Source organism: Gorilla gorilla, chromosome 3 (assembly GCF_029281585.2).
Source record: "Gorilla gorilla gorilla isolate KB3781 chromosome 3, NHGRI_mGorGor1-v2.1_pri, whole genome shotgun sequence".
NCBI classification, from domain to species: Eukaryota; Metazoa; Chordata; class Mammalia; order Primates; family Hominidae; genus Gorilla; species Gorilla gorilla.
This window is the reverse complement of record NC_073227.2, coordinates 194,316,748-194,342,998: the sequence shown is the minus strand read 5'-3', so window position 1 is coordinate 194,342,998 and position 26,251 is coordinate 194,316,748. Positions and strand designations below refer to the sequence as shown.

The window sequence follows — 26,251 nt, the reverse complement described above, 5'->3', positions numbered from 1 at the left end:
CTACTAATCCTAGCATGCATAGCGCGGCCACGGACCCACGTTTTTTTTTTTTTTTTCTTCAGTACCGGGAAAACAGGAGCGTGTGATTGGGGTTTACAGTGTTTTCTCTCGCTCTCTCTGTTTCTAGGGAATTCGGGTTGTGTTTAGCTGCTGGGATATCGTAGAACTGGTTTTCAGAGAAGTTCCTCGACTCCTGAGGCGAAACATAAAGGGATGGGAGTGGTGTGGGAAGTGATCGTGTGGGGAAAAAAAAGTTTCGAGGCCGTTTCGCATTTGTGGAGACACAGTTTTTGGTGTGACCACTCTTTTGTGGGAAACCCAAACCAAGGAGAACTCAGGAGAATTGGCGCTCTTCGGTCCTGGAGGTTCCGCAGCTAACATCCCGGCTTGACCAACTATCGAGGCCGCAAATTAATAGGGCACCTCCTGGGAGGAAAACGCCTCATCCTGACTTCTCAACTGTGACAGGTCCCCCTCACAAACGCCTTGCGGGGGGGTGGGGGGCGTTTCTAAACCCTTGCATGTTCTTACAAGGGAAATGTTTTTATTCTTGGGCGCACCAAGTTGGCCGCCTCCTGAGGTGGAGTACGGACCAGTTGACAACAGGGCTCCTTTTCACCTCCACGCCCAACCTTTTCCATTTCTCCTCAAACGGTTTTGGAGAAGGGCGGAGTCATATCATTTTAAAGGAAACTTGGAACCTCACCAATACAAACGCTGGTCGAATGTTCCCAGAAACTTCCCTGCATTAGCTCTACCGGGCGCGGGGAGTAGAAAGCGCATTTCCTGAGTCCTGAAAAGCGCGTGCGCGCCTGTGTGCTGCCGGCGTTTGTGCGCGCCTGCTTGTATGTATGTGTTCGCGGGCGCGCGCGTGTGTACGTGTGTGTGCGCGCGTACGCGTGTATGTTCGTGCGCGCTTGCGGGGACGTGCTTGTGGAGGGCGGAGAGAGGGATGGGCGTGGCTAATATGAAAGCTGCACCTTTACTAGTTAGCTACCATGCGTCATTATTTATCAGAAGATATATGCTGCTTAAACACAAATACGTTTTAAAATATATTTTAGGCAGTAGGGTTTTGGGGGGTTTTTTTGCAAGTTCTTTTAGTGAGTAAATTTAGTGATAAATGATTTTTTTTTCTTTTGAGACAGTTTGCTCTGTCGCCCAGGATGGAGTGCAGTGCAGTGGCGCGATCCTGCAACCTCCGCCTCTCAAGTTCAAGCGATTCTTCTGCCTCAGCCTCCCGAGTAGCTGGGATTACAGACGCGCGCCACCCCACCCAGATGATCTTTTTAAATGCAAAATGCCATCGACGCAGAAAATCAAAGGTATCCATTGTATCTGTGCGTTTGAGTTCTAGGATATGACAAAGAAAAACAGTTTAAATATTACGTAAATTCAGTAGGAAAAAGAAAGATGATGACTGATAAGTACATTGTGTACCTCCTTAAGCTGCGCTGTCCAGTAGGCTGTCCTCTAGCCATATGTGGCTACTCAGCACTTGAAATGTGGTTGAGACGGAAAAACTGAATCGTTAATTGAATTTGAATTAAACTAAAAACAAAAACCTGATGCTCGATTCAATTGTTGGAATACTTTTAAGTGTGTTTGCAACAACTCAGATATATGAATCTGTTTTTCCAACTTAAATTTTATGAACTCTAACTTTAGCATATGAATTGAGATGTGCTGTAAGTATATATCAGCTGGATTTTTTTTTTTATTTCTGGACTTACTACAAGAAATTTTCAAAAAGAATATTGAATCGCACATTAAAAATTTTTATATATGTTTAAATGTTTTGGATATAATGGGTTAAACAAAATATTACAATAAATTGTACCTGTTGCATTAGATAACACTGGCTTAAAGTATTACAACACAGTAGGGCGTGGTGGCTCACGCCGGTAATCCCAGCACTTTGGGAGGCCGAGGAGGGTGGATCACCTGAAGTCAGGAGTTCGAGACCAGCCTGGCCAAAATGGTGAAACTCCGTCTCTATTAAAAATACAAAAATTAGGCAGGCATGGTGACGCAAGCCTGGGGTCCCAGCTACTTGGGAGGCTGAGGGAGGAGAATTGCTTGAACCCAGGAGGCAGAGGTTGCAGTGACCTGAGATTGCACCACTGCACTCCAGCCTGAGCAACAGAGCGAGACCCTGTCTCAAAAAAAAACAAAAAAAAATTACAACACAGAATAATTATATATTTATGGATACATATTATATATTTATGGATACATTTTCTTAAGTGGCAAAAATGAGAATATATGGATGGGATGATACATCCCAACTTCAGGGTGATGCTCATCTCCAACGAAGGAGGCCAAGGAATTTGTATATGGTGTCAGAGTAAACATAAAATATAAAGAGATGAATTTCTAAATTTAATGGTTTTTTGGGGAAGCAAGAATTGCGGTTCAGGACATACACACAGACTGAGTGGTCTTTAGTATGTCAGAAGAACAAAGAGAGGTCGAGAGTTTTATTAGAAAGAGAAATGTTGCTACTGTTTTGAAAGAAGGTTCATTGGCACTATAGTAAAGTTTTGGGAAGCTGGCAAGCTCTGATTGGTGAGTGAGAGTGGTAGATAAAACCAGTCTTAGTCATAGGAGATTGTTTCAGCAACTACTCGGTAAAACTGGTCTTAGAGTTACTGCAGGCCGTTTCAGCAGCTGGGTTGTAAAAAACTTAATTCTTAATGCTAGAGCTGTGTGCCCTGATTGCTTTCTCCCCTGGTCCCTCGATTCTGATTTAGTTGGGTATGACAAGAATGATCCAGATTGTATGATCAATTTTCACACTGGGAATGGCTTAAAGATGGTTTCTTCTGAATTTTAAAGTTTTTATTTATTAAAAATATCTGAAACATGACATTGGGATGTTGAATTTTCGTATTTTTCTTTGTACATTTATGTGTTTTTAAAATAGTTCATGAAATTCATGATATTGTTTGGTTCTTGTGCTTAAAAAAGCTTATATCTTCTGCAAAATGTGACCAAATCATATAAATTCAGTAGGAAAAAGAAAGATGCTTACTGATAAGTACTTTGTGAATCTCCTTAAGCTGTGCATGTATGTATATGTATAGTTATCAGTTTCATATGAAGCTTACTCAAGTAAAGAACTGTAGCTATGGCTCCTTTACACACAATACAATGGTTGTAAAAAGATCCTATTAAACAGTCACTTGTTGCATGCTAGAATCTTTTTCTAGGCCCTGGAGGCACAAAAATAATTGAGAGGGTCCTAGCTATGTGGGAGCTCCTTGTCTAGTAGGGCAGACAGGTAGCTTAACAAGCACATAATACAAACCTCAATAACAATAGAGAGAAAGTACAGGCATAGCACATAGGAGGAAATGATTCATTTCTGGCAAGTTGAAAAGATTGCTGGAGTAGGGGACATGTTAATTCTCACTGCCAGATTTAAAGTGTATCTTGAGTGAATCTATTTGTTTAGATACATTTTTACAACCATGTTTTGTTACTTATTTCTACAAATCTTCATATTTAGGGCAGGTATAAGAACTCTTTGATTTGAGTGTAACTCACAGTCAAGGTTGGAATCAGGTTTTAGGGGGGCTTCAAGATTATATAATCTGAAAGGTCTTTTTAAAGAAGTATGTAAATTTATGAATGCAAAATTAGGTACAGGACTTTATAAGGGTCTATCCAAGTGAGGGACTCTGAAGTTTGAATCCTTTAGCTTCACGGTAAATCTACCTCAGAGTAGACTAGGTAAAAAATATAGATCTATGAAACCTTAATTATAGGGGGGTTGTTCATATCAACAAAAATGCTCTTTGCTTTCTAAAATGGTTCAAAATATGATTCTTAAAAAAGTATGTATCCGTGCCTGTCTTCCCTATAGGCTTTTAACATGATTGCATTTTTCTGGCTTTACTTTAAAATAAACAACTAAATAATTTTATTTAATTTACAAAAACATATAAATTGGCCAATAATCCCAACATGACCACAGTAGAAAATTCAAATAATACAAAAAGGTTCATATGAAAAACAAAAGCCTGTTTTACCTCATCTCCCTGTCCCTTGAAGCAACCAGTGTTAACAGATTATTGTTTCCTTCTAGAAAAAAAGTATGCATTTACTAGTATATACATCTCTATATGTGAATAATTCTATATTTTACAGCAAAAGTTCATTCCGTTTTACACCACCTTTCCTTTATCTAGTTTTAAACTCAGCCATCATACAGAAAATTGTATAAAGCATAAATGTCTAGTTTAAGCAGTGCTGTGGTTTCAGTGTTTGTGTGTGTCCCCTCCCAAATTCACTGTGAAACTCAATCCCCAATGCAACAGTACTAAGAGGTGGGGCTTTTAGGAGGTGGTGAGGCCGCCCTCATGAATGTGATTAGCGCCTTATGAAAGGGATAGAGGGGGCGAGTTTACCCCTTCCATCTCTTCCACCATGTGAGGATGCAGCAAGAGGCACCATCTTGGAAGCACAGAGCAGCCTCCACCAAACACCAAGATCAAATCTTGATCTTGAACTTCTCAGCCTCCAGAACCTTGAGAAAATAAATTTCTGGTTTTTATAAATTACTGAGTCTCAACTATTTTGTTATGGCGGCACAAATGAACGGAGACAAGCAGTTATGGTAAAATGCACATCCGTATAACTGCTACCCAGGTCAGGAAAGAGAACATTGCTGAAAGGGCCAGCTTCAGGGACTTGCAGTGGCACAGGACCCCAAGCTCAGAAGCCAACATGCTCCACTCTCCTTCTCCTCCATCCTGCTTGACATTTAATGCCCTGCAGTCACCATCATGTAATTCTCAATAATTTTATCTTTGAATTTTGTTTTATAAGTGAAGTATCAATGGGACAATGCATTGATTCAGGCAACATGGGCCTCCTGCCATCTCCCTTCCTCCCCAGAATGAGTTCTGGCTGCTCACTCTCTCCACTCCACCCCACCCCACCCTCTGCTCTGGCAGAGGCTGAGCAGGAGGTACAGTGCAGGAAGTGTCTGGTTGAGGTGCAGGATCCTCCCCATTTCCTCTGAACCAGGAGTCAGGCCCCTAGCTCCTGTGAGGGTCAGTTTCCCACCTGTGCCCAAGGGAGTGCCACATTAAATAGCAAATAAGAAAACACCACGTGAGGAGAAAGAGAGGGAGGGAGAGAAAAAAGATGTTTGTTCTGGACACCACAAATTATGTAGATGGCCCTGATTGACAACATGCCAGAAAGCCATCACCTGCCGCTTCTTCATCATAAACCCCATCTCCCAGCTAGCAGGAGTAGCTATCTTGACTTTTATGGTATTTGTTACCTCGTTTTTCATTACAGTTTTGCCACATAGTTCTTCAACTTTTTTTTTTCAGTTTTGCTGTTTTTGAACTTTATATAAGTGGACTCATATACTTTATATTCTGTTTTCTTTGGGTTCATTTACTCTGTTTTTCAAAGGTCTACTTTTATGTAGTTTAATTCTTTCTCTTCATTATGGTATGAATAAACTACAATATATCCATTCTATTGTTGATAGACATATGGATTGTTTCCTGTTTAGGGCTATTGAAAGAATGTTGCCATGAACATTCTTATTCTTGTACATGTATCCTGATACGTACATGACTGCAGGTCAGTAAGATATATATGTTGTTAAGTTGGAGTGAGAACTTCCAGCTCCTTGCTTACATATGTAAACAGAATTGCTGAGTTTTAAGGTAGGCGTAGGTTCAACTTTACTAGATATTTCCAAACTTTTACACTTCCATAAGCAATATATGAGAGTTCTGTATCTTTGCCTACCATTTGATATTGTACTTTCTAAAAAAGATCAAGTAGGTATGTATGGTATCTCATTGTGATTTTAATTTGAACATTCTTAGTTACTAATGAGATTATATATTAATTGGTCTTTTGGATTTCTCGTTTGGAAGTTCCTAGTTAGGTCTTTTGCCTATTTTTCTATTGGGATTGTGTCTTTTTCTGTTGATTTGTAGTACTTATTCATGTTTTCTGAATAACAGCCTTTTCACAATTTTACATATTGCAGACATCTTTGCCTACTTCATAATTTGCCTTTTGACTCTGCAGTGGCAACTTTTGTTTAAAGTCTTTTAATGAGGAAAAAATATATCTATCTTTTCTTTTCTGACTGATGATTTTTGTGACTTAAGTAAGTTCCTTATCCCCAAATCCTGAAGATATTTTTCTACATTATCTTCTAACAGCTTCATTGTATTGCCTTTCTCATTTAAGATTATGATTGATTTTTGTGCACAGTGGTTGAGGTACAATTTTATTTTGTATATGCTACCCATTTGACCAAGTACCATTCACTGGAAAATCTATCCATATTCCATTCTTTTACAGTGTCACCTTTGTCATAAATCAAGTTGTATGTATGTAGGTCTGTTTCTGAAGCCTAGTCTTTCCATTGTACTTTGCCAATTCCACAGTCTTAATTATAAAAGTCGTTCAGAAAAATTTTGATAACCTAGAAGTATAGATCTTCTACCTTATTTTTTTTTCGTCAAAACACAGACTTGGTTATTCTTGACCCTTTGTATTTCCTTATACATTTTAGAATCAGCTTAAGTTCCAGAAAATAGAAAAACCAACCAAATGAACAATAAGACAAACAACAACAACAACAACAACAACAAAAAAGGCCTTTTGGGATTTTGGATGATATTGCATCAAATCCATACATTAACCTGAGAGACGAGAGACTTCTTCAACATTGAGCCTTCCAATCATGATTTTCAATTCATTTAGGTCTTCTGTAATGTTTCTTAATATAATTGTATTTGTTGCTATGCAGAAGTTTCACTGATCTTTTATTATATCTCTCTATATATTTGATATTTCTGACACTATTGTAAATAGTATCTTTTTAATATTTCATTTTCCTTTTTTGTTGCTTAAATATATATAAAATAAGCTAATTTTTCCAAACTAATTTTTATATCCAGCAACCCTGCTAAAATTTCTTATCCAATAAAAATATAAATGTATATGTGTTTGGGTTTCAATGCATTCAATCATACCATTTTCAAATCGTGAGTTTTCCTTCATTTTTTATTCCCTTTTTTCTTGTGCTACTACAGGTTCAGGACTCTAGAACAACATTATAAAAGAGGTGTTAGCAGGCAAAAATGTCTCATTTCCAGTTTCAAAAGAAAGGCTTTTCATGTTTCGCTATTATGTATCATGTCTGATACAGATTTTTTTGTTTTTCATCTAAATTTTTATACCATTTATATGTTCATAACAACCTCATGTTTTTAAGGTGTGCAAAATCTGAACCAGTGTCCCTCTCTTCATTATCAATTATTAGTGCCTTCTCTCTTTTGTTAATCAGTTTCACCAGTGTTCTATCAATTTTATTAGGCTTTTCAGAGGACCTGAATTTTGTACATAGTTTTTATTGTATTTTTTTCTATTTCAATTATTCTATTTTCTTTATTATTTCTTTCTACTTTCTATTTTGCTGTTCTTTTACTAACTTCTTTACAAATATGTACATTAAAAGCTACAGATTTCTCCATCAATATTGTTTTAACTGCATCACACAAGTCTTGATATGTATTATTACCATTGAATTTAAAACATCATCTAATTTCCCTATCATTTTTTTGATGCATAGATTTAGAAGTATGTTTCTTTTTTTTCTTTTTTCTTTTTTTTTTTTTTTTGAGATAGAGTCTCACTCTGTTGCCCAGGCAAAAGTGCAGTGGCGCTATCACTACTCATGACAGCGTCAACCTCCCCAGGCTCAGGTGATTCTCCCACCTCAGCCTCCCAAATAGCTGGGACTACAAGTGCAGACTACCATGCTCAGCTAATTTGCTTTTTTTGTATTTTTTATAGAGACAAGGTTTCTCCATGTTGCTCAGGCTGGTCTCCAACTCCTGGACCCAAGCCATCTGCCAGCCTCCCAAAGTGTTGGCATTATAGGTGTGAACCATGGCGCCCAGCCTAGAAGTAGGTTTCTTATTTCCAAACATATGCAAATAATGTGATTATCCTTTTCTTATTGATTTCGAACACATATAAATTGTCACTTTAGAACTCTGTATGATTTAAATCATTTAAAATTTATTGAGGGTTTCTTTTAACTTATCTTCCAGTCACTCATTATCTCTTTAGGTGTCCCTAACCTGCTCTAAAATTCACCCGTAGTCTTTGTACTTTTAGTTATTACAATTTTTAGTTTTATAATTCCTATATGGTTCTTTTTAAAACCTTGAATGTCACTTTTTATGATTTCTAGTTCCTGGACAAAATTTATATGCTTGACTTTTTCTTTCATGAACATAGTAAGCATAGTAGTTTTTAGACTTTGTTATTAAGTCTGTTTCTTTTGTCTATTGTTTCTCCTGGTGGCTGTCTCATGCTTACTCTTCCTGCATCCATTAATTTTGATTGTTTGCAGTTCATTTAATTGGAAAAACTGATTTAATATAAACAATTTGAAGCACTGGATGATGTAATGTTCCTACAGAGAGGCGCTTCTTTTCCTTCCATTGGGTGCTAAAGGGTGCCAATAGTCCTGAATCAGTGCTTGAGGATTTCTGAGCCAAGCAGATCATTCTAGTCCCTCTCCCCACTTTTGGCCTAGGCTTCCCAGGGTTCTATCCCAGAGTAGGAGGTGTTTCACTAGGGTTACCACCATCAAGGTATACTGGATTCCAACCCTACATCCAAGTGACTGCCACACGCTCAGCTCTTCCTCTTACTTCCTATTTTAAGTCACTTGGTTATAACTAGTACAGTATATAGTAAAATAACATCTGCATTCTGATACTATTCATAGTCTAACATTTTGCTCAGCATATCTCTGTGGCTTTTACCTTGATTTTGTTCTCATGAGAGAGTGAGGCATAAAAAAGATGGAGATGTAGTTCCCAGGTAATTCTGGAACTTGCTCTGGGTACAAAATTATTTGCAACTGACTAGCAAAATAGAATGTTAGTAATTTTTAAAAAGAAACTGAACGTAGATTAAAATCTCCAGAACTGAAATGAGAATTATTATAGCATTCTCTCACCCATAATCCACCTAGATTGGAATATGTTCTCAAACACTTCTGTACAGTGTTCCAGTTACTTGGGTTCAGGAGAAACATTTTGACTAACAATCTTCTTTTTAGTATACCAGAATAAAACGTTGAAAGCACCTCACTTGTGCTTTCATTTTAATTAAAGAAAAAAATCTACAATGTATGCTGCAAATGATTTTATATAAAAACTGCTTTGGGATATTACCTTCTAGTTATAGCCTTGGTGTCACTGCAGATGGGAACATCTGCATAACTGACTCTAAGTGGGCTACTGACAACTATAACATTCTTCTTCATTATCTGAAGCCAATAATCAGAGTACTTCCCTAGAATTTCTTCATATTTTTTGAAAACATGGAACAGAAATGAATTATATTAGCATTCTAAAAGAATATGAGGTCTGCTTAGTTTTGAAAGTTTTCATTTCTTCTCCTGAAATCTATCCAGAGCAACCAAGAAAATGAAAATAAATTCATAGAAACTGAACTTTCAGCAAATAGCTAAGAAAACTCCAAAACTCCAAAATTAAATGTGAATGCTGCAATAGGCAACTGAGGACAGCAAGCCCACATAGGAAATCAAGACAATATGGGAAAGTACTGGAAGTGGGGAAGGAGTTTAGTGGTGGCTGTACCCTAAAAACAAATAAGGCTGAGACTGAATAGGCTCCAAACATTGGGAAGGGAGAGAGAGAAGGACAGAAGGTGCCCAATCAGAGATTGCAGACCTTAGAAAGCACCAGTAAAATAACTTCTAAAAGCAGTATCATCATCTTAGAAGGCAATATCTGTGTCCCTGCAGCCTGTGAATAAATCAGGAAGCCCAGGACTGTGTGTAGAAGCTCTTTGGAACCAGGTTCAGTTCTGAGAGGCAGAGTAGGTGTTCACAGAGTTTAAGAAAAGAGTCGTCTGCTATAGCAACAGAAGAGGGAGCCCTCGAGAGATGAATTTTATAAAGCTATCCTAATTTTTCTTTTCACCTCCTGTTAGTAGTCCAGGAAAATTTCACTAATTTAAATTCAAAGATTATGAAAGTCATATGCAGAACATCTATTCAAAATTATAATAAAAAAACTGTGAAACGGAGTAGCACGATTTTCCTGCAGAAGATGAAAATTTACCAGAAAATGGTTGTCATAAAACAAATGAAATTTATAACTCAACATTCCAACGTGAATTTGAAAAACTTAAGGAAGCAATCACAGGTATGAAGTAGAATCATGAAAAGTAATATATTTGACTCAGCAGGGAGTCAGACAATAGGTTATTAATACCTACTTTTATAAGAATATATTCAGAGAATTGATTATTTTGGTATTTTAGAAGTGCGTAGCAAAGAATTAACCTTACCCAAAAAGAAGTCTGGCCTTTGTCCTTGTATCCTAGGAGGTGATCTCTAGGAAGAGTGGCTTTGTTTACCTGGGAGCCTTTAGCTACACTGGATGGTGTAAGAATGTGATTTATGATGTGGGCTTTGGGCCATGAGCTAGCCAGTCTACCTCCAGAGGAGCTGCAGACTAAAATTTCCTGGACTCTGCTCTATGCACCAATTCCCTTGGAATCAGCATCCTTTTTTCCCCCTTTTACACACACACACACACACACGCACACACAAATTTTAAAAAGATGGAGTCCATGTTGCCCAGGCTGGTCTTGAACTGCTGGCCTCAAGTGATCCTCCTGCCTTGGCCTCCCAAAGTGCTGGAATTATAGATGTGAGCCACTGTGTCCAGCCAGTATGCTTTTGTTGTAATAAACCATAACTGTGAATATAATAGTTATCAGTGAGTTCTCTTGGTCCTTCAAGTAAATTACCAGACTTAAGGGTAGTCCTGGTGTGTCCAGAATTTATTCCTTCTGGTGGGTTCTTGGTCTCACTGACTTCAAGAATGAAACTGCAGACCCTCGCGGTGAGTGTTACAGTTCTTAAAGATGGTGTGTCCGGAGTTTGTTCCTTCAGATGTGTCCAGAGTTTCTTCCTTCCGGTGGGCTCGTGGTCTCGCTGACTTAAGGAGTGAAGCCGCAGACCTTTGCAGTGAGTGTTACAGCTCTTAAAGGTGGCACGTCCAGAGTTGTTTGTTCTTCCTGGTGGGTTCGTGGTCTCATTGACTTCAGGAATGAAGCCACAGACACTCGCGGTGAGTGTTACAGCTCATAAAGGTGGTGTGGACCCAAAGAGTTAGCAGCAGCAAGATTTATTGTGAAGAGCGAAAGAACAAAGCTTCCCTAAGCAGGTTGCCGCTCCTGGCTCAGGTGGCCAGCTTTTATTCCCTTATGTGGCCCTGCCCACGTCCTGCTGATTGGTGCGTTTTTACAGAGTGCTGATTGGTGCACTTACAAAACCTTTAGCTAAACACAGACGTTGATTGGTGCATTTTTACAGAGTGCTGATTGGTGCATTTACAAACCTTTAGCTAGACACAGAGCGCTGATTGGTGCATTTACAATCCTTTAGCTAGGCAGAAAAGTTCTCCAAGTCCCCATCTGACCCAGAAGCCCAGACAGATTCACCTCTCACTGGGAACCCTGAACTCTTAAGTTGGGGTCAGAAGTGAAGGTGATCTCTTGTGGATTGCTCCCCTAACTTTGAAGGAAATTTTTGAAGTTTTGCTACAAAATATGTAATCAGATTTTATAAGTATTGCCTGTTTATAAGGTATATTTTGGGTTTGTACACAACAGACCCCACTGAGTAGATATGTGGACTACAATTTGTGTGTTTCTGATAATTTTTCTTGTAAAACCAATAATCCTTGCTACATTTATTTTAATGCCATGTTATCTTTAATATGGAAGATACATTTGATCCATGAAAAGACCTGTTTTCCCAGTGTGTGGTTTTTTTTAAGAATGAATGTGTATTAAAGACATTGTTCTAATAAGTAAAAAGACAAAATAATTATGTCCATTTTTGCCACTGGTACCTAAAATTTACAATTCAGTCTGACTAAAAGAAATGTCACCCTTATGCCCTGCAACAGTGACTTTAGGATATAGATGTAATGAGAAATTAATTTTCTTTAATTATTTTTCTCTTCCTACCTTATGTTTAGTCACTTCAGCCACTCTCAATGTCTTCCCTTTCATTAAACCCCACTGCCCTTCCTTCCCATCTGCCTGGTGAAACTTACCCCAGTTCAATCCAATCTTAGTTGACTGCCCCTTCCTCCAGTGCTTCATGCAGGTCCTTCTCCCCATCCCTAGCTAGTTTTGAATCCTCAATACTTTCTCTGACCTCCCATTCCACCAACTATCCCCTCATTTTCACCAAAGACCTGCTACTAAACAAAGAAAATTGAAGCTAACAGTCCGCAGTTCCTTGGTGGCCTCATGCCTACCAACAAAATGGTCTGCATTCTCACAGATCTTTGCCTCTTCAGTGGAAGAGGGAGGAATCCTTTTATTTGTTTTCTGGATTTCATTACCTCTCATCTCTCTAGGTTTTTTGTTCCATTAATTATTCTCCCACTCTCCTATATCTTCAGTCTCTTCCTGCAAGCTACACATTGCTCAAGTTTCTCCCATATTAAAACAAACCCCGTGTATAAGCCATTACCCTCCCTTAACTCTAAGAGGCACTCTAGATATTTACATAAGCCCTTGGATTCCCTTAATAGTCAAGCTGCTTAGAAGGCTAGTCTATACCTATTTTCACTTGTTTACCTTGAATTACTTCCCATGCTTAAGACTCTTCTTCCATCCTCTCCCTTCCTGCATTGCTTACCATCAACTACAGGATAAAGTTGGAGCCCTTTATAAATTGGCCTTGTACTAGCTCTATAGTCTCTAGCCTGTTTGCTACCACTCCTCACCTTGCATTTTACTTATACATCACTGAGCCATCCAGATCACACAACACTCTTTAAAGTATCTCTGCTTTTGCACATGCTCTTTCCTCCTTCCGCAATCATGTTTTTCACTTACACCATACACACTCTATTTGTCCTTCAAACCCTAATCTGGGATCACCTTTTTTTCTGAAAGCACCCTCTTAGAAATTTGAGGGAAACATATAAATAGTACTAGCACTCCTCATCTGAGTTTCAAACCAATTTTTATGTAAGACCAAAGAGTATGGCAGGTGGAGAACCATCGCATTTCCTTTATTACTAATAAAGCTGATGCTGGGGAATGCAGCTCCCCTCTTTATGCAATAATAGTGAAACTTGAAAATAGGCAGACTACCACTAAATCACAGGGAGAGCTGGAAAGCCACAGGCCACCTCTCTTTTGTGTTGTGGTGCAAAAGTAAGCAGAACATGTGCAGTATGGGAGGGCAGGCTAACTCCCCAAGGAGAGAGGAGGAGACTGGAAGAGGAATGCCAGTTTTCTTTCCAAATTCACCAATCAATAATCCTACTTCTTTAGGGCAGGAGTGAGTAGGGAAACTGAGTAAGACAAGGAAGAATTTCCCCACCTCTACTTGCCATTCTGAAAATTTTCTTCTATAAGCCCACTGTGCTTAAATACTAAGCCTAGAGTCCTCCCAGAATGTGGTTATCCTCTTTGGGAGCTCAGCAGTTGCCAGGATAATTTTGCTCCCACTTTCAGAAGTCAGCTCCTTCCTCAATCCTAATCTCCACTCTTTTGTGAACAAAGTATATGGTGTAGCTCTGTTCCCCGGAAGGCTCTGAAATGGATCAAAACAAGACATTACTTGGATCAATTTCAAGGACACTTGATGCTCAAGGCTGAAAATTATTCTATTTCCTACTTCAAATTATATCTAGTCATGTTGTACACCATAGTAAGCAGAGAGTCTTTAATGACTTCAAATTAAAACATAAAGATATTCTGAGACTAAAATGTATAAAATCATTTCAATGACAAAATACTAACAATACACAGATCTATCACATTTAAATACAAACCACCTCCCATTGTCAAATTCCTAAGGAAAAATTACAGTGCAACAGTTAAATCCCCTGCAATCAAGCCCCGATCTTTTAAGAGGCAGCTCCCCTAACTGCCCTTACAAAATCAATCTATGCCCTGAGAAACTCTCAGTGGTTTCCTAGATCCTGATTCCTTTTGAGGAGCTGTTCTAATCTGCCCCTTGAAATCTTGTCTCTCTTCTTCTGTTAGATTTATTTGGGCCTCAATCATTTTTCTGATGTAATAACCGTAAAGACATTTTCCCATGTTCTAGTGCGTTCTTTAAGGACATTTAGACACAGGTGCATCTCCATTTCTCTTTTATATGTGTCCATCTTGGACTTTAAGATCTTATTTCCATTTCACATCTTTCTTGTCTTTCCTTCCAAAAGCTCTCTTCCCAAAAGGTAGATGTTCTCTTAAGAAAACCTTTTTCTTCCTCAAGTGCAACCAGCCTGCCAACTTTTATTTTGTTTTTATTCTGTTATTCCTGTTCTGAAAAAAAGACTGAAGCACACTTTTCAAGCCACCCTAGCTTCTATATTATTTCTTTTTTATTTTATCTTATTTTTTTAGAGACGTGGTCTTTTTTTTTTTTTTTTTTTTTTTTTTGAGATGGAGTCTCGCTCTGTCACCCAGGCTGGAGTGCACTGGTGCGACCTCAGCTCACTGCATCTCTGCCTCCTGGGTTCAAGCGATTCTCCTGCCTCAGCCTCCCGAGTAGCTGGGACTGCAGGCGCTCACCACCACGCCTGGCTAATTTTTGTATTTTTAGTAGAGATGGGGTTTCACCATATTGGCCAGGCTGGTCTTGAACTCATGACCTTGTGATCTGCCCACCTCAGCCTCCCAAAGTGTTAGGATTACAGGCATGAGCCACCATGCCCAGCCTAGAGACAAGGTCTTGCTCTGTCACCTAAGCTGGAGTACAGTGGTGATAATAGCTCACTGTAGCCTTGAACTCCTGGGCTCAAGCAATCCTCTCTCTTCAGCTTCCTGAGTAGCTGAGACTACAGGTGTGCACCAACACACCTGGCTAATACATACATACATACATATATATATATTTTTGTGTGTGGGGGGGGGTCAGGGGGAAATGGGGTCTTGCTGTGACTGGGGTTTGGCATCCTTGATTTCTTGAACACACTTGATTCCTAAAGCCAATTTTCAGAGCACAATATTTTAAATTGCTTTAAATTTAAATTGCAGTAATTTCATCAAGCTGTTTCTCTATTCCAACCCCAAAAGAGGGTGTAGCCTTTATAATAAGAATTCCCATTATTTGATAATAAAAATTCATTACCCTTCTATGAATGAAGCTACTATTTGAGTATAACATGACAGATAAAGCCATGGTCAGAACATATGAGATTAACAAATTAAAATCAACCTGATAGGGAGTGACCCTCAAGAGCTTGTGAGCAATCCACATGAATCCAAGAGGTTTGTACAGTACTTACATAGTTTCCTCCTTTGGTCCTATAGGTAGACAAAAACAGTATACAAATGGATAGGATTTGGCTTATCCACACTGTCCAACTAGGCCTAGCAGTAACAATTTAAAGCTAAAATATTAGTGCTTTGTAACATACATGAAACTTGGGTATAGGATGAGTCTTGCCCTGTAGACCTAGTTGAAAAATGTAGTATAAGCAGCAAATAATTGATCTGCCTCTCATGTCTCTTTTGCTTATGATCGTATCTTTTTAAAATTAGGGCTTGCACATGCTACAGAAATCTGTTGGTTTTGTAGGGGCTCCACACGAGTGAGCTAAGGTGCTGCTGTCTGCTCTCTGAGGATTGTGTCTGCTAAGGTCCTCCTTGCCTTCTATTTACTAAGGTCTCTGATGTCTTTGTAGGTTTGTGGAGCCTAGTCTGATCTATGAAGCAGGGGTTTTGCTTACTTAGGCCAGTCAGTAAGGCCCATCTGTATTTTCCAGCATTTTTTTTTTTTTAGACAAGGTCTCGCTCTGTTGCCCAGGCTAGAGTGCAGTGGCATGACCACAGCTCGCTGCAGGCTCCTAGGCTCAAATGATTGTCCCACCTCAGCCTCCCAAGTAATTGGGACTACAGGAGCAAACCACCATACCTGGCTAATTTTTTAAAAAAATGTTTTATAGTGATGGGGTCTTACTGTGTTGCCCAGGCTGGTCTCAAACTCCTGGGCTCAAGTTATCCTCCCACCTCAGCCTCCCAAAGTGCTGGGACTACAGGTGTGTGCCACTATGCCCAGCCTCATCTGCTTTTTAGAGGCTGTTTGCTGAGATTCATGCATGTTTGCTTAGGGCTAGCAGGGCCCTTTAAAAACAGCTATTTGTCTATTATTATAAATTTTAGTAGTCCACCAAAGTGAATGAATTCATAAGACCTAAGATTTAAAGACACTCACAGACAGCACAGCACAGCAGCAAACTGTGTACCTGTAAAAAATCTGTCAGATTGCAGAATAGAAGCCTCAAAGACCAAGGTCAAGAATTCACATGGTTTGTGCTCACAAAAGCACCATAAAAATTTAAAGCTACTTATACAGCTGACTCTAAAAGTCTCAGTCCCTCTGTGTGTTTGATCTCCCATCCACCTCCTTTTTGCTGTCTTATTTCTTGATGATTTTGGCTAATGCACCAGATGTTATGACCATACAGAAGCTCATTAAATAATATGAAGCAATTGAGAAATAAGACCAAAGACATCACATATAGAGAATAAACATCCTCTCTATTACTGATGAAATAAATAATAGAGAATTGACTTATTCAGCAGGAAAGTGAACTTCCTAATACTAAACCCCAGGATTAGAGAGATTAATCTTTCAACCAAAGGCCATACTCACACTGAACTTTGAAAAATAATGCATGGATGAAGGGAACAGAATGTGTGATTCCTGAAGGCAGCTTGCTCCTAAGAGAAAAAGGGGAAAAAAAATGGCTGGACTATATATATCCAATTTATTTTCCCGAACTCGTTACTTGATCATTCACTCCAACTCCCTTGTGAGCTGTTACAAAAATTGCTGCTATAAACACTCCAGTATGTTTACTGAATTATATTTATATACATAAACATTTCTGTGAGTATAGACCTAGGAGTAGAATTGCTGGGACACAAATATGTCTATGACCAGCTTCAGTAGGTGCAAATGATTTTCCAAAGTGGTTGTAACAATTTAGACTTTCACCAGCAGTGTATGAGAGTTAGATGCTCGATCCTTGCCAAAACTTTTATATTAGTTTTTAAAGTTTTATCCATCCTAGTGGTGTGAAGAGGTATCTCATTATGGCTTTAATTTATATTTCTTTGATTATTGTTATTAAACATATTTTTATGTTTATTGGCCATTTGTATATCCTTTTTGTAAAATGCCTGCTCAAGTCTTTTTGACCATTTTATACAAATGATGTATTTTTCTTACTGATTTGTAGGAAGTCCTCATGTTTTCTGGGTATGAGATCTTTATTGGATAGATGTATTGCAAATATCTTCACCCACCCTGGGGTTGGCCTCTGCACATCCATAATCATGTCCTTTGATGAACAGAAGGTCTTAGTTTTAATAAAGTCTAATTCGTCAACATTTTTCCTTTTGCTTAGTGCTTTCTGTGTCCTGTTTAAGAAAATTTTATCTCCTGGAAAGATACTGAAGATACTCTCCTCTGTTATCCTCTAGAAACTTCAGTGTTTGTCTTTTACATTTAGGACTAGCATCTACCTAGAACTGTTATTTGTATATGATGTGAAGTAGCCATTCAATTCAAATTTTTCTGTGTGGATTTCCAATTAACCTAGCACCATTTATTTAAAAATATCATCCTTTCCCAACTATACTGTACTAAGACTTTTGTCATAAATCAAGTGACTTTCTATGTGTGTCTTTTCTGTTCCCTTGGTCTGTATGCCTGTTGTCTCACCAATATCACATAGCTTAACTGTTGCCATTTTATGATAATCTTGATATCCAATATTTGATGTCTGGTCTTCCAACTTAGTTGCTCTTCAAGATTATTGGCTTTTCTTGGCCCAGTGCATTTATACACAAATTTTAGAATCAGCCACATTCCTTAAAAACCTGCTGAAAATTATATTAGGATTGCATCCAATCTACCCAGCAATTTGGAGTTTTTAAACAATGTTTTTTATTTTACTTTATATTTTACATATGCCATTATTTTACATATTACATTTTTTTTCTTTCTGGTCTTTATACTTTGGGGGGAAAGAAGGGCTTTATTACACTGGAGAGAACCATCAATACATCAATACAAGTTTGAATAGGAATGTGATGGTGAATCTCCTTGTCCTAATCCCAATCTCAGGAGAAAACTTACTTCCACATTTCACTTTAAATACAATGTTTGCTGTAGGGCTTTTGCATATATCTTTTATCAAATTATTGATGGTCCCTTTTACTACTTTGCTAAAAGTTTTAAAAATTATAAATAGGGGTTTAACTTTATCAAATGTTTCTGCATCTTGGGATGATTGGATGATTTTTTTTTCATTCCATTAATACAGAAAATAACGTTGATATTTATTTTTTATTTTATTTTATTTTATTTTATTATTTTTTTGAGATGGAGTCTCCCTCTGTCACCCAGGCTGGAGTGCGGTGGCATGATCTAAGCTCACTACAAACTCTGCCTCCCTGGTTAAAGCAGTTCTCCTGCCTCAGTTTCCCAAGTAGCTGGGCCTACAGGCACATCCCACCATGCCAGGCTAATTTTTTTATTTTTACTAGAGACGCGGTTTCACCATGTTGGCCAGGCTGGTTTCAAACTTCTGATCTCAAATGATCCACCTATCTCAGCCTCTCAAAGTGCTGGGATTACAGGTGTGAGCCACCATGCCTAGCCTTTTTATTAATTTTTGAATGTTAATCTTGCATTTCTGGAAGAATGCCAAATGGGCCATAATATCATCGTTTTTGAAACTTGCTGGATTTAATTTATCAATAATTTGTTCAAGATTGTTGTATGTATATTCGTAACAGAGACCTGCCTGTAATTTACTTTTCTTGTAAAGTATTTGTCAAGTATTGTTGCCAACACAGTTGTTAGATTTAGCAAATAACAATATGGGAAACCCAGTTAAATTTGAATTTAAAGATAAATAATGAATAATTTTTACTATATCTTGTGAAATATTTTATACTAACAATTATTCATTATTTATCTGAAGTTCGACTTTAACTGGGCAACTCTAGTTACCAATGTTTTGCTTACTTCATAAAACAAGTTCAAATATTTCCTCTTTTGTATTTCCTATTTTGTATTGAAGAGTTTGTGAACTTTCCAAATATGTGATAGAATTTTTTTTTTTTTTCAGACAAAATCTTGCTCTGTCTCCCAGGCTGGAGAGCAGTGGCACGATCTTGGCTCATTGCAACCTCCACCTCTTGGTTCCAGCAATCCTTCTACCCCAGCCTCCAGAGTAGGTGGGATTACAGGTATACACCAGCACGCCTGGCTAATTTTTGTATTTTTATTAACAGTAGAGATGGGGTTTTGCCATGTTGGCCAGGCTGGTCTCAAGCTCCTGACCTCAAATGATCCACCCGCCTTGGCCTCCCAAAGTGCTGGGATTTACAGATGTGAGCCAACATGCTCAGCTCATTTGATAGAACTTGTAAGTGAAGCAAAACATGCTGAGAATTTTATTTGTGGGAAGGTTACATACAAACTCAGTTTGCTAATAGACAGAGGAACATTCAGGTTTTCTATTTCTTTATCTGTCAGTTTCATTAAGATGTTGATATGGTTTGGATCTGTGTCCCTCCCCAATTCCCATGTTGAATTGTAATCCCCATTGTTGGAGGTGGGGCCTGGTGGAAGGTGACTGGATCATGAGGGCAGTTTCTTATGAATGGTTTAGCACCATCCCCTTGCTGTTCTCATGATAGTGATTTCTCACAAGATCTGGTTGTTTAAAAGTGTGTAACATTTCCCCTTTCTCTCTCTCCCTCTTGCTTCTGTTCCTGCCACATAAGACAACTGCTCCGGCTTTTCCTTCCACTATGATTGGAAGCTACCTGAGGCCTCCCCAGAAGTAGAAGCCACTATGCTTCCTGTACAGCCTGCAGAACCATGAGCCAACTAAACCTCTTCTCTTTATAAATATTCCAGTCTTAGGTATTTCTTTATAGCAATGCAAGAATGAACTAATACAGAATGTGTTTTCAAGAAATTTGTCTATTTCATCTGAATTTTCAATTGGATTGACTATGATATTTCTGTTTTTTTGTTTGTTCATTTTTGATGAGGGGATCTTACTATGTTGCTCAGGCTGGTTAAAAACTCCTAGACTCAAGCAATCCTCCCATTTCAGCCTCCCAATAGGTGGTAGGATTTCTAGTTATCTTGATTTGTTGAGTCTTTTATGAAATATTCTTTTTGTTTTTAGTAGTATTATCAAAACAAATTTGACTTTGTCTGCTATTAGAGAAGTCATATCAGCTGTCTCTGGTTAGTGTTTTTATGATAAACTTATTTCCATCCTTTTTGTTTCACCTCTGTGCCATTTTTATGGCATATCTCTTTAAACAGCATATGATTGGGTTTTTGATTTTGTAACCAGTCTGACAATCTTGGTCTTGGTATACTTACTCAATATATTTGAAGTTAAAACTACCACATTACATTTATTTTTTATTTGTTCTATTTGTCCTATTTCATTTTCTTCTTTCCCACTTCAACAAATTATTTTTATCTTTCAATGCCTCCCTCCAGTAGCTTGTTATTATAGTTTTTAAAATTAAACTTTTACTCTTGAGATAATTGCACATTGTCATACAGTTGTAAGAAGCATTACAGAGAGACACTGTGTCTTTACCCCATTTTCTCCAATGACAATATTTTGCAAAACTGTAGTACAGTATCATAACCAGGAATTGACATTGATAGTCAAGATACAGAACATTTCCATCACCACAAGGATCCCTCAAATTGCCTTTTTATTGCCTCACCCACTCCCTCCCGTCCCCACTGCCTCCTGAACACCTGGCAACCACTAAGCTGTTCTTTATTTCTATAATTTTGTCATTTCAAGACAAAATATACAAAAAGGCATGGGCTTATATAGTATGTAACCTTTGGAATTTTTTTTCTTTTTTGAGACGGAGTCTCGCTCTGTCGCCAAGCTCGAGTGCAGTGGTGCGATCTCAGGTCACTGCAATCTCCACCTCCCGGGTTGAAGCAATTCTCCTGCCTCAGCCTCCAGAGTAGCTGGGACTACAGATGTGCACCACCACACCCAGCTAATTTTTGTGTTTTTAGTAGAGATGGGGTCTCACCATGTTGGCCAGGATGGTCTTGATCTCCTGACCTCATGATTTGCCCGCCTCAGCCTCCCAAAGTGTTGGGTTACAGGCGTGAGCCACTGTGCCTGGCCTGGAATTTTTTTTTTTCCCCTACTCAATGTAACTCCCTGGAGATTCATCCAGGCTGTTGCATGTATCAGTAATTTGTTCCTTTTTATTGCTGAGTAGTATGGTATGGATTTAGAACAGTTTGTTTAGCCATTCACCCAGTGAAGGACATCTGGGTTGTTTCTAGTTTGGGGATATTATGAATAAAGCTGCTATAAACATTAATGTATAGATTTTTGTGAAAATGTAAGTCTGTATTTTTCTTTCCTTTTTTCTCCCTACTTACCTTTGGAGAAAGTCCTTCATTTTTCTGAGGTAAATTTTCAAGAGTACAATTGCTGGGCTGTGGGGCAGTTTCATGCTTAGGTTTTTAAGAAATTGCAAACTATTTTCCACAATGGCTGTATCATTCTACATTCCCAGCAGCAATGCATGAGTGATCCAGCTTCTCTGCATCCTTGCCAGTATTTGGTGTTGTCACTATTTTTATTTTATCCAATCTGATAGGTGTATGGTGATGTGGCATTGTGTTTTAATTTGCATTTTCCTAATTGCTAATGATGTTGAATATCTCATTTGCTTATGTGCCATCTGTAAACCATCTATGGTAAGTTTTTGTCCATGTCTTTTTTTAATTTTCTAATTGGACTTTTATTGAGTTTTGAGAGTTCTTTATATATTACGGATATTAGTTCCTTGTCAGATGTGTGGTTTGCAAGTATTTTCTTCTAGTCTGTAATTTGCCTTTTACTACTCCTAATGCTTTTCACAGAGGAAAATGTATTAGTTTAAATAAAGTTCAGTTTTTCCTTACATAGATCATGCTATTGCCGTATGTTAAGTCTAAGAACTCTTTCTTTATGCTTGTATCCCAAAGATTTTCTCCTATGTTTTGTCTAAAAGTCTTGTAGTTTTACATTTTACATTTAAGACTATTATCTATTTTGAGTTAATTTTTGTGTAAGGTGTGAGACTTAGGTTTAGTTTATACACTTCTTTATTACAATAACTGTCTTTTATCAGTTGTAGATAAATCTTGGCTATTATATCTTCAAATATACCTTTCCCCTATTTTCTCTCTTTACTTTCTATGACTGGAGTTACATGAATGCAAGAAGTCACACTGTTGCATTTATTTCTGATGGTCTTTTTTGTAGTTGGCACTTTCCCATTTCTCTGTGCTTCTGTTTTCTACTTATCTACCTTCCTTTTCTTATACCAGCAGCTCTGTTTACCTTTTTAAAAAATAATGCTGACTCTTCCTTTTATTCATACTGTCTTTCTGGGATTATTTTCCTTCTTCCTGAAGTACATAATTTAGTAGTCCCTTTAGGGCTAGTATGTTGACAGTCTCTGAGTTTTCCTTAAAATTTTTATTTGCCCACATAGCTTTTCTGAGACAAGGTCTTGCTCTATTGCTCAGGCTAGAGTGCTGTGGGATGAGATCGTAGCTCACTGCAGCCTCAATCTCCTGGGCTCAAATGACCCTTCTGCCTCAGTGTCATGAGTAGATGAGTCTACAGGTGCCTTCTATCATGCCCAGCTGACATTTGTATTTTTTGTAGAGATGAGTGCCCCATTATGTTTCCCAGGCTGGTCTTGAACCCCTGGCCTCAAGCAGTCCTCCCACCTCAGCCTCCCAGACTGCTGGGATTACAGACCTGAGCCACCACACCTGGCCTGCTCATATTCTTGCAGTTCAAGAATGGCAGTTATTTTCTCTCAGCACTTTATATTATAGGTATTTTTCAACTGTTTTCCAGCTTCCACTGTTGCTGCTGAGAAGTCTGCCATCAGTATAACTGTTTTCCTTTGTAGGTGAGCTTTCTTTTCTCTCTTGCTTCTTTTAAAATTATTTTTTGGGCTGGGCATGGTGGCTCACACCTGCAATCCCAGCACTTTGGGAGGCCTAAGCGGGCAGATCACCTGAGGTCAGGAGTTTGAGACCAGCCTGGCCAACATGGTGAAACCCCATCTCTACTAAAAATACAAAAATTAGTTGGGTGTGGTGGTGCACGCCTGTAACCCCAGCTACTCTGGAGGCTGAGGCACAAGAAATCACTTGAGCTCAGGAGGGAGAGGTTGCAGTGAGCCAAGATGGTGCCACTGCATTACTGTCTGGGCGACAGAGCAAGACTTTTTCTCAAGAAAAAAAACATATATATATATATATATATATACACATATATTTGACATCTGCAAGTTCACCTTGAAGTTATTGTGGATTTCTTTTTATTAAGCTACTTGGGTTACTTTATACTTCCTAAATTTGAATTCATATCATTCACTATAAAAAAATGCATCAAAAATACTAAAATAGTGCCACTTTGTGCTTTTCTCTATTTTCTTTTTCTAGGACTAATTAAACATATTGCAATATTGATAAACATTATTCTATTAACAATGTTTCTGTTTTATTTTTAAAATATTGTTCATCTCATTCTTCTGTGATTCAGTCTAACTAATTTCTTCAGCAAAATATGTTAATTTTATTTTTAGCTTTATCTCATCTGTGTAGCTCATTCATTAAAATTTCAACGACTATGTTTTTTTCTTTCTCAAAGATCCATTTGGTTGTTTTCAGAACTTTTTTGTCATTCCTGATGGACACCTGTTGCTTCCTCATCTTTCTAATTTCATCGTTTTTCTTATTAAAAATGTTTGTATTCTGAATCTAACAGTTGTAAATATCTGAATTCCTTGGGTGTTCAATGGTGGCTTGCTTCTTCACGTGCCTGGTCATCTCTAATTTTGTACTTATATTTATTCCATCAATCTGTGATATTTCTAAAGTAAGATGCTTTCCCTCAGTAAGGATTTCCATCTGTTTCTGCCAAGAGACAAAGTATGCTACTAACATGCTACCATTTTAGTTTCTTTAAGGAGTCCCAGGTTAATGTAGTATCCAGTTTGGTTTCCTTTCCTTTTTGTGGGCCTATAGGTAAAGATTACAATTCAGACTTCTGCTTTGGGCATTTGTTTTCATGGCTAATTTGCTTCCCAGGTTTACTTACCACTCAAATTACCACGCCTGAGTCTAGCTCATGATTGGTATCCCTAACAATCCTCATCCTCCGCCCCCACCCTCTGACTTATTTTGGTGTCAGGGAAAATTCCTTAGATATTTTTCCCATTTTCTGTCATTCCTAGGAATGCAGTAAAAATCTATTTAGAACTAATTTTGAGGGGATCATAAAAATATCTGAGTATCTAGGTCACCAAAGTGATGAAAGCTGCAATCATACATCACTCTGTTACATGGAAAGACAGAAAAAAAGAAAAAAGGCCAGCTTGGAATCCGAAGACTGCTTTCAAATAAAATCACTGCCTTTCATTCATTCGTTCATTCATTCTGATTCAAACTTATAGGGATTTATGTACCAAATGCTTTATTAAGGGAGAAGAAAAGGAGCATGTCTCTACCCTCTGGAGGTCTAGGCAAGGTTACAGATACTAAACTAATAGGCTAACAAATATATATGTAATTACAGATAGTGATGAATGTTATAACCGGTGATAAAAGAGGAAGTTGGGTAGTAACTTTATATTTAAGCTTAAACCTGAAGTGAAAGAGCCAGCCACGATGAGAGAGAAGATAAGAGCATTAAACACAGAAGCAATAGTATGTGCCAAAGTCTTGAGGCAAAAAATATTTTGGTGTTTGACAAACTAAAAAATAGTTCTATATAGCTATAGTATAGGGAGTGAGAGTGAAAGTGGTAGGGTATGCAGTCAAAGAGATAGGAAGAGGGCAGGCTATGCAGGGCATTGTATGCAATGATAATGTATTACATTTTATGTGGAATTGGAGGCCATTGAAAGATTTTATGCTGGAAAGTGGATTAACCTGTTTCATGTCTTGAGATCACTCTGGCTATTCTGTGGAGGATCCAATGTTAAAGTCAAAAGTCCCTGGAATCAGGTAGACCAGTTCAGAGTCTATTGCTGTAGTCTGGATAAGAAATTATTGTGGCTTGAGCTTGTGTGATGATAGTAGAGATGGAGATAAGTGGATGGTTTCAAAATATATTCTGGTGAGAGAACAGGAGATGTGTTTTTTTGAGTAAGAAAAGTGGCTCTGCAGAAGATCACATACATAACTGGACATGCGACTTTAACTTGTATCTGAAAGACTGTCATCTCACTACAGCTTTCTTGGTGATAGAGCCCTCTTGAGCTTCTTTAGATATGTGTCAAAATGTCAAACTGAATATTGATGGAGCCAGCACAGGTAGAGAGCTGTAGGGAAAAACTGTGATCTTTCTTTAGTTAGAGGGGAATCCAAAATAGTTAAAACTTGAATGGCCAAATACTTACTGCTTATCTCAGTTTTCTGATGAGTTACTATAATGAAATAATCTAGTCCAGAAATAAATGACTTGTCTTGGGCTTGCTACGCAAAAGAAGAAAAAAATGCTATTTAAAAAGTTATTAGCCAATGGCTGCATATAATAGAATACGTATCTAATAGTATTATTATGAGTTTATTTTTCTGACATATAAGAAGACTGAGAGAAGATGGTTACTGGTAATGGTTCAGTAGTTCAATAATGTCCGGGTTGATGTCTACAATTTTCTTGCCTTTCTCTTATGCTACTGAGAATAGCTTTCTCATGATTGGTTTGAACCCGCAATAATTTATCATTACCTTTTTTATAATCAAGGTATTTTTTAAAGTAAGAAGAAAGGAGAAAATGGGTTTTGGGTAATTAACAGAGTTCTGAACAACAACCTAGATTTAAGAATTTTAGACAAAGGAATAGAACAAGACCATGCTACTTTATAGTTTTCAAACATAAAGGTTTTTAGAAGTTAACAGTAATGCGTTATTGATATGAATTATAAGCTTAAAAACACCTATTAACCTAGAAAATATTTAATGAATATTTAATAATCATTACATTGAAAAATTCATCCAATAAATATTTGAGCCTATGCATATGCATAGCACTGTACTAGGCCTTAGGAGAGATGTAAAAACATG

The 26,251-nt window shown here is 37.9% G+C and overlaps 2 long non-coding RNA genes across 2 annotated transcripts; both read left to right on the top strand.

The window, feature by feature from the left end:
- The first annotated feature begins 809 nt into the window (after window positions 1–809).
- LOC129533147 (uncharacterized) lies at window positions 810–6,989 on the top strand. The gene is made up of 2 exons (XR_008679187.1): window positions 810–1,325; window positions 6,560–6,989. It is a non-coding gene; the product is annotated as an uncharacterized lncRNA (long non-coding RNA).
- A 4,017-nt stretch (window positions 6,990–11,006) lies between these two features.
- On the top strand, window positions 11,007–22,082 carry LOC129533148 (uncharacterized). The gene is made up of 3 exons (XR_008679188.2): window positions 11,007–11,174; window positions 19,230–19,350; window positions 19,891–22,082. It is a non-coding gene; the product is annotated as an uncharacterized lncRNA (long non-coding RNA).
- Window positions 22,083–26,251: the final 4,169 nt, after the last annotated feature.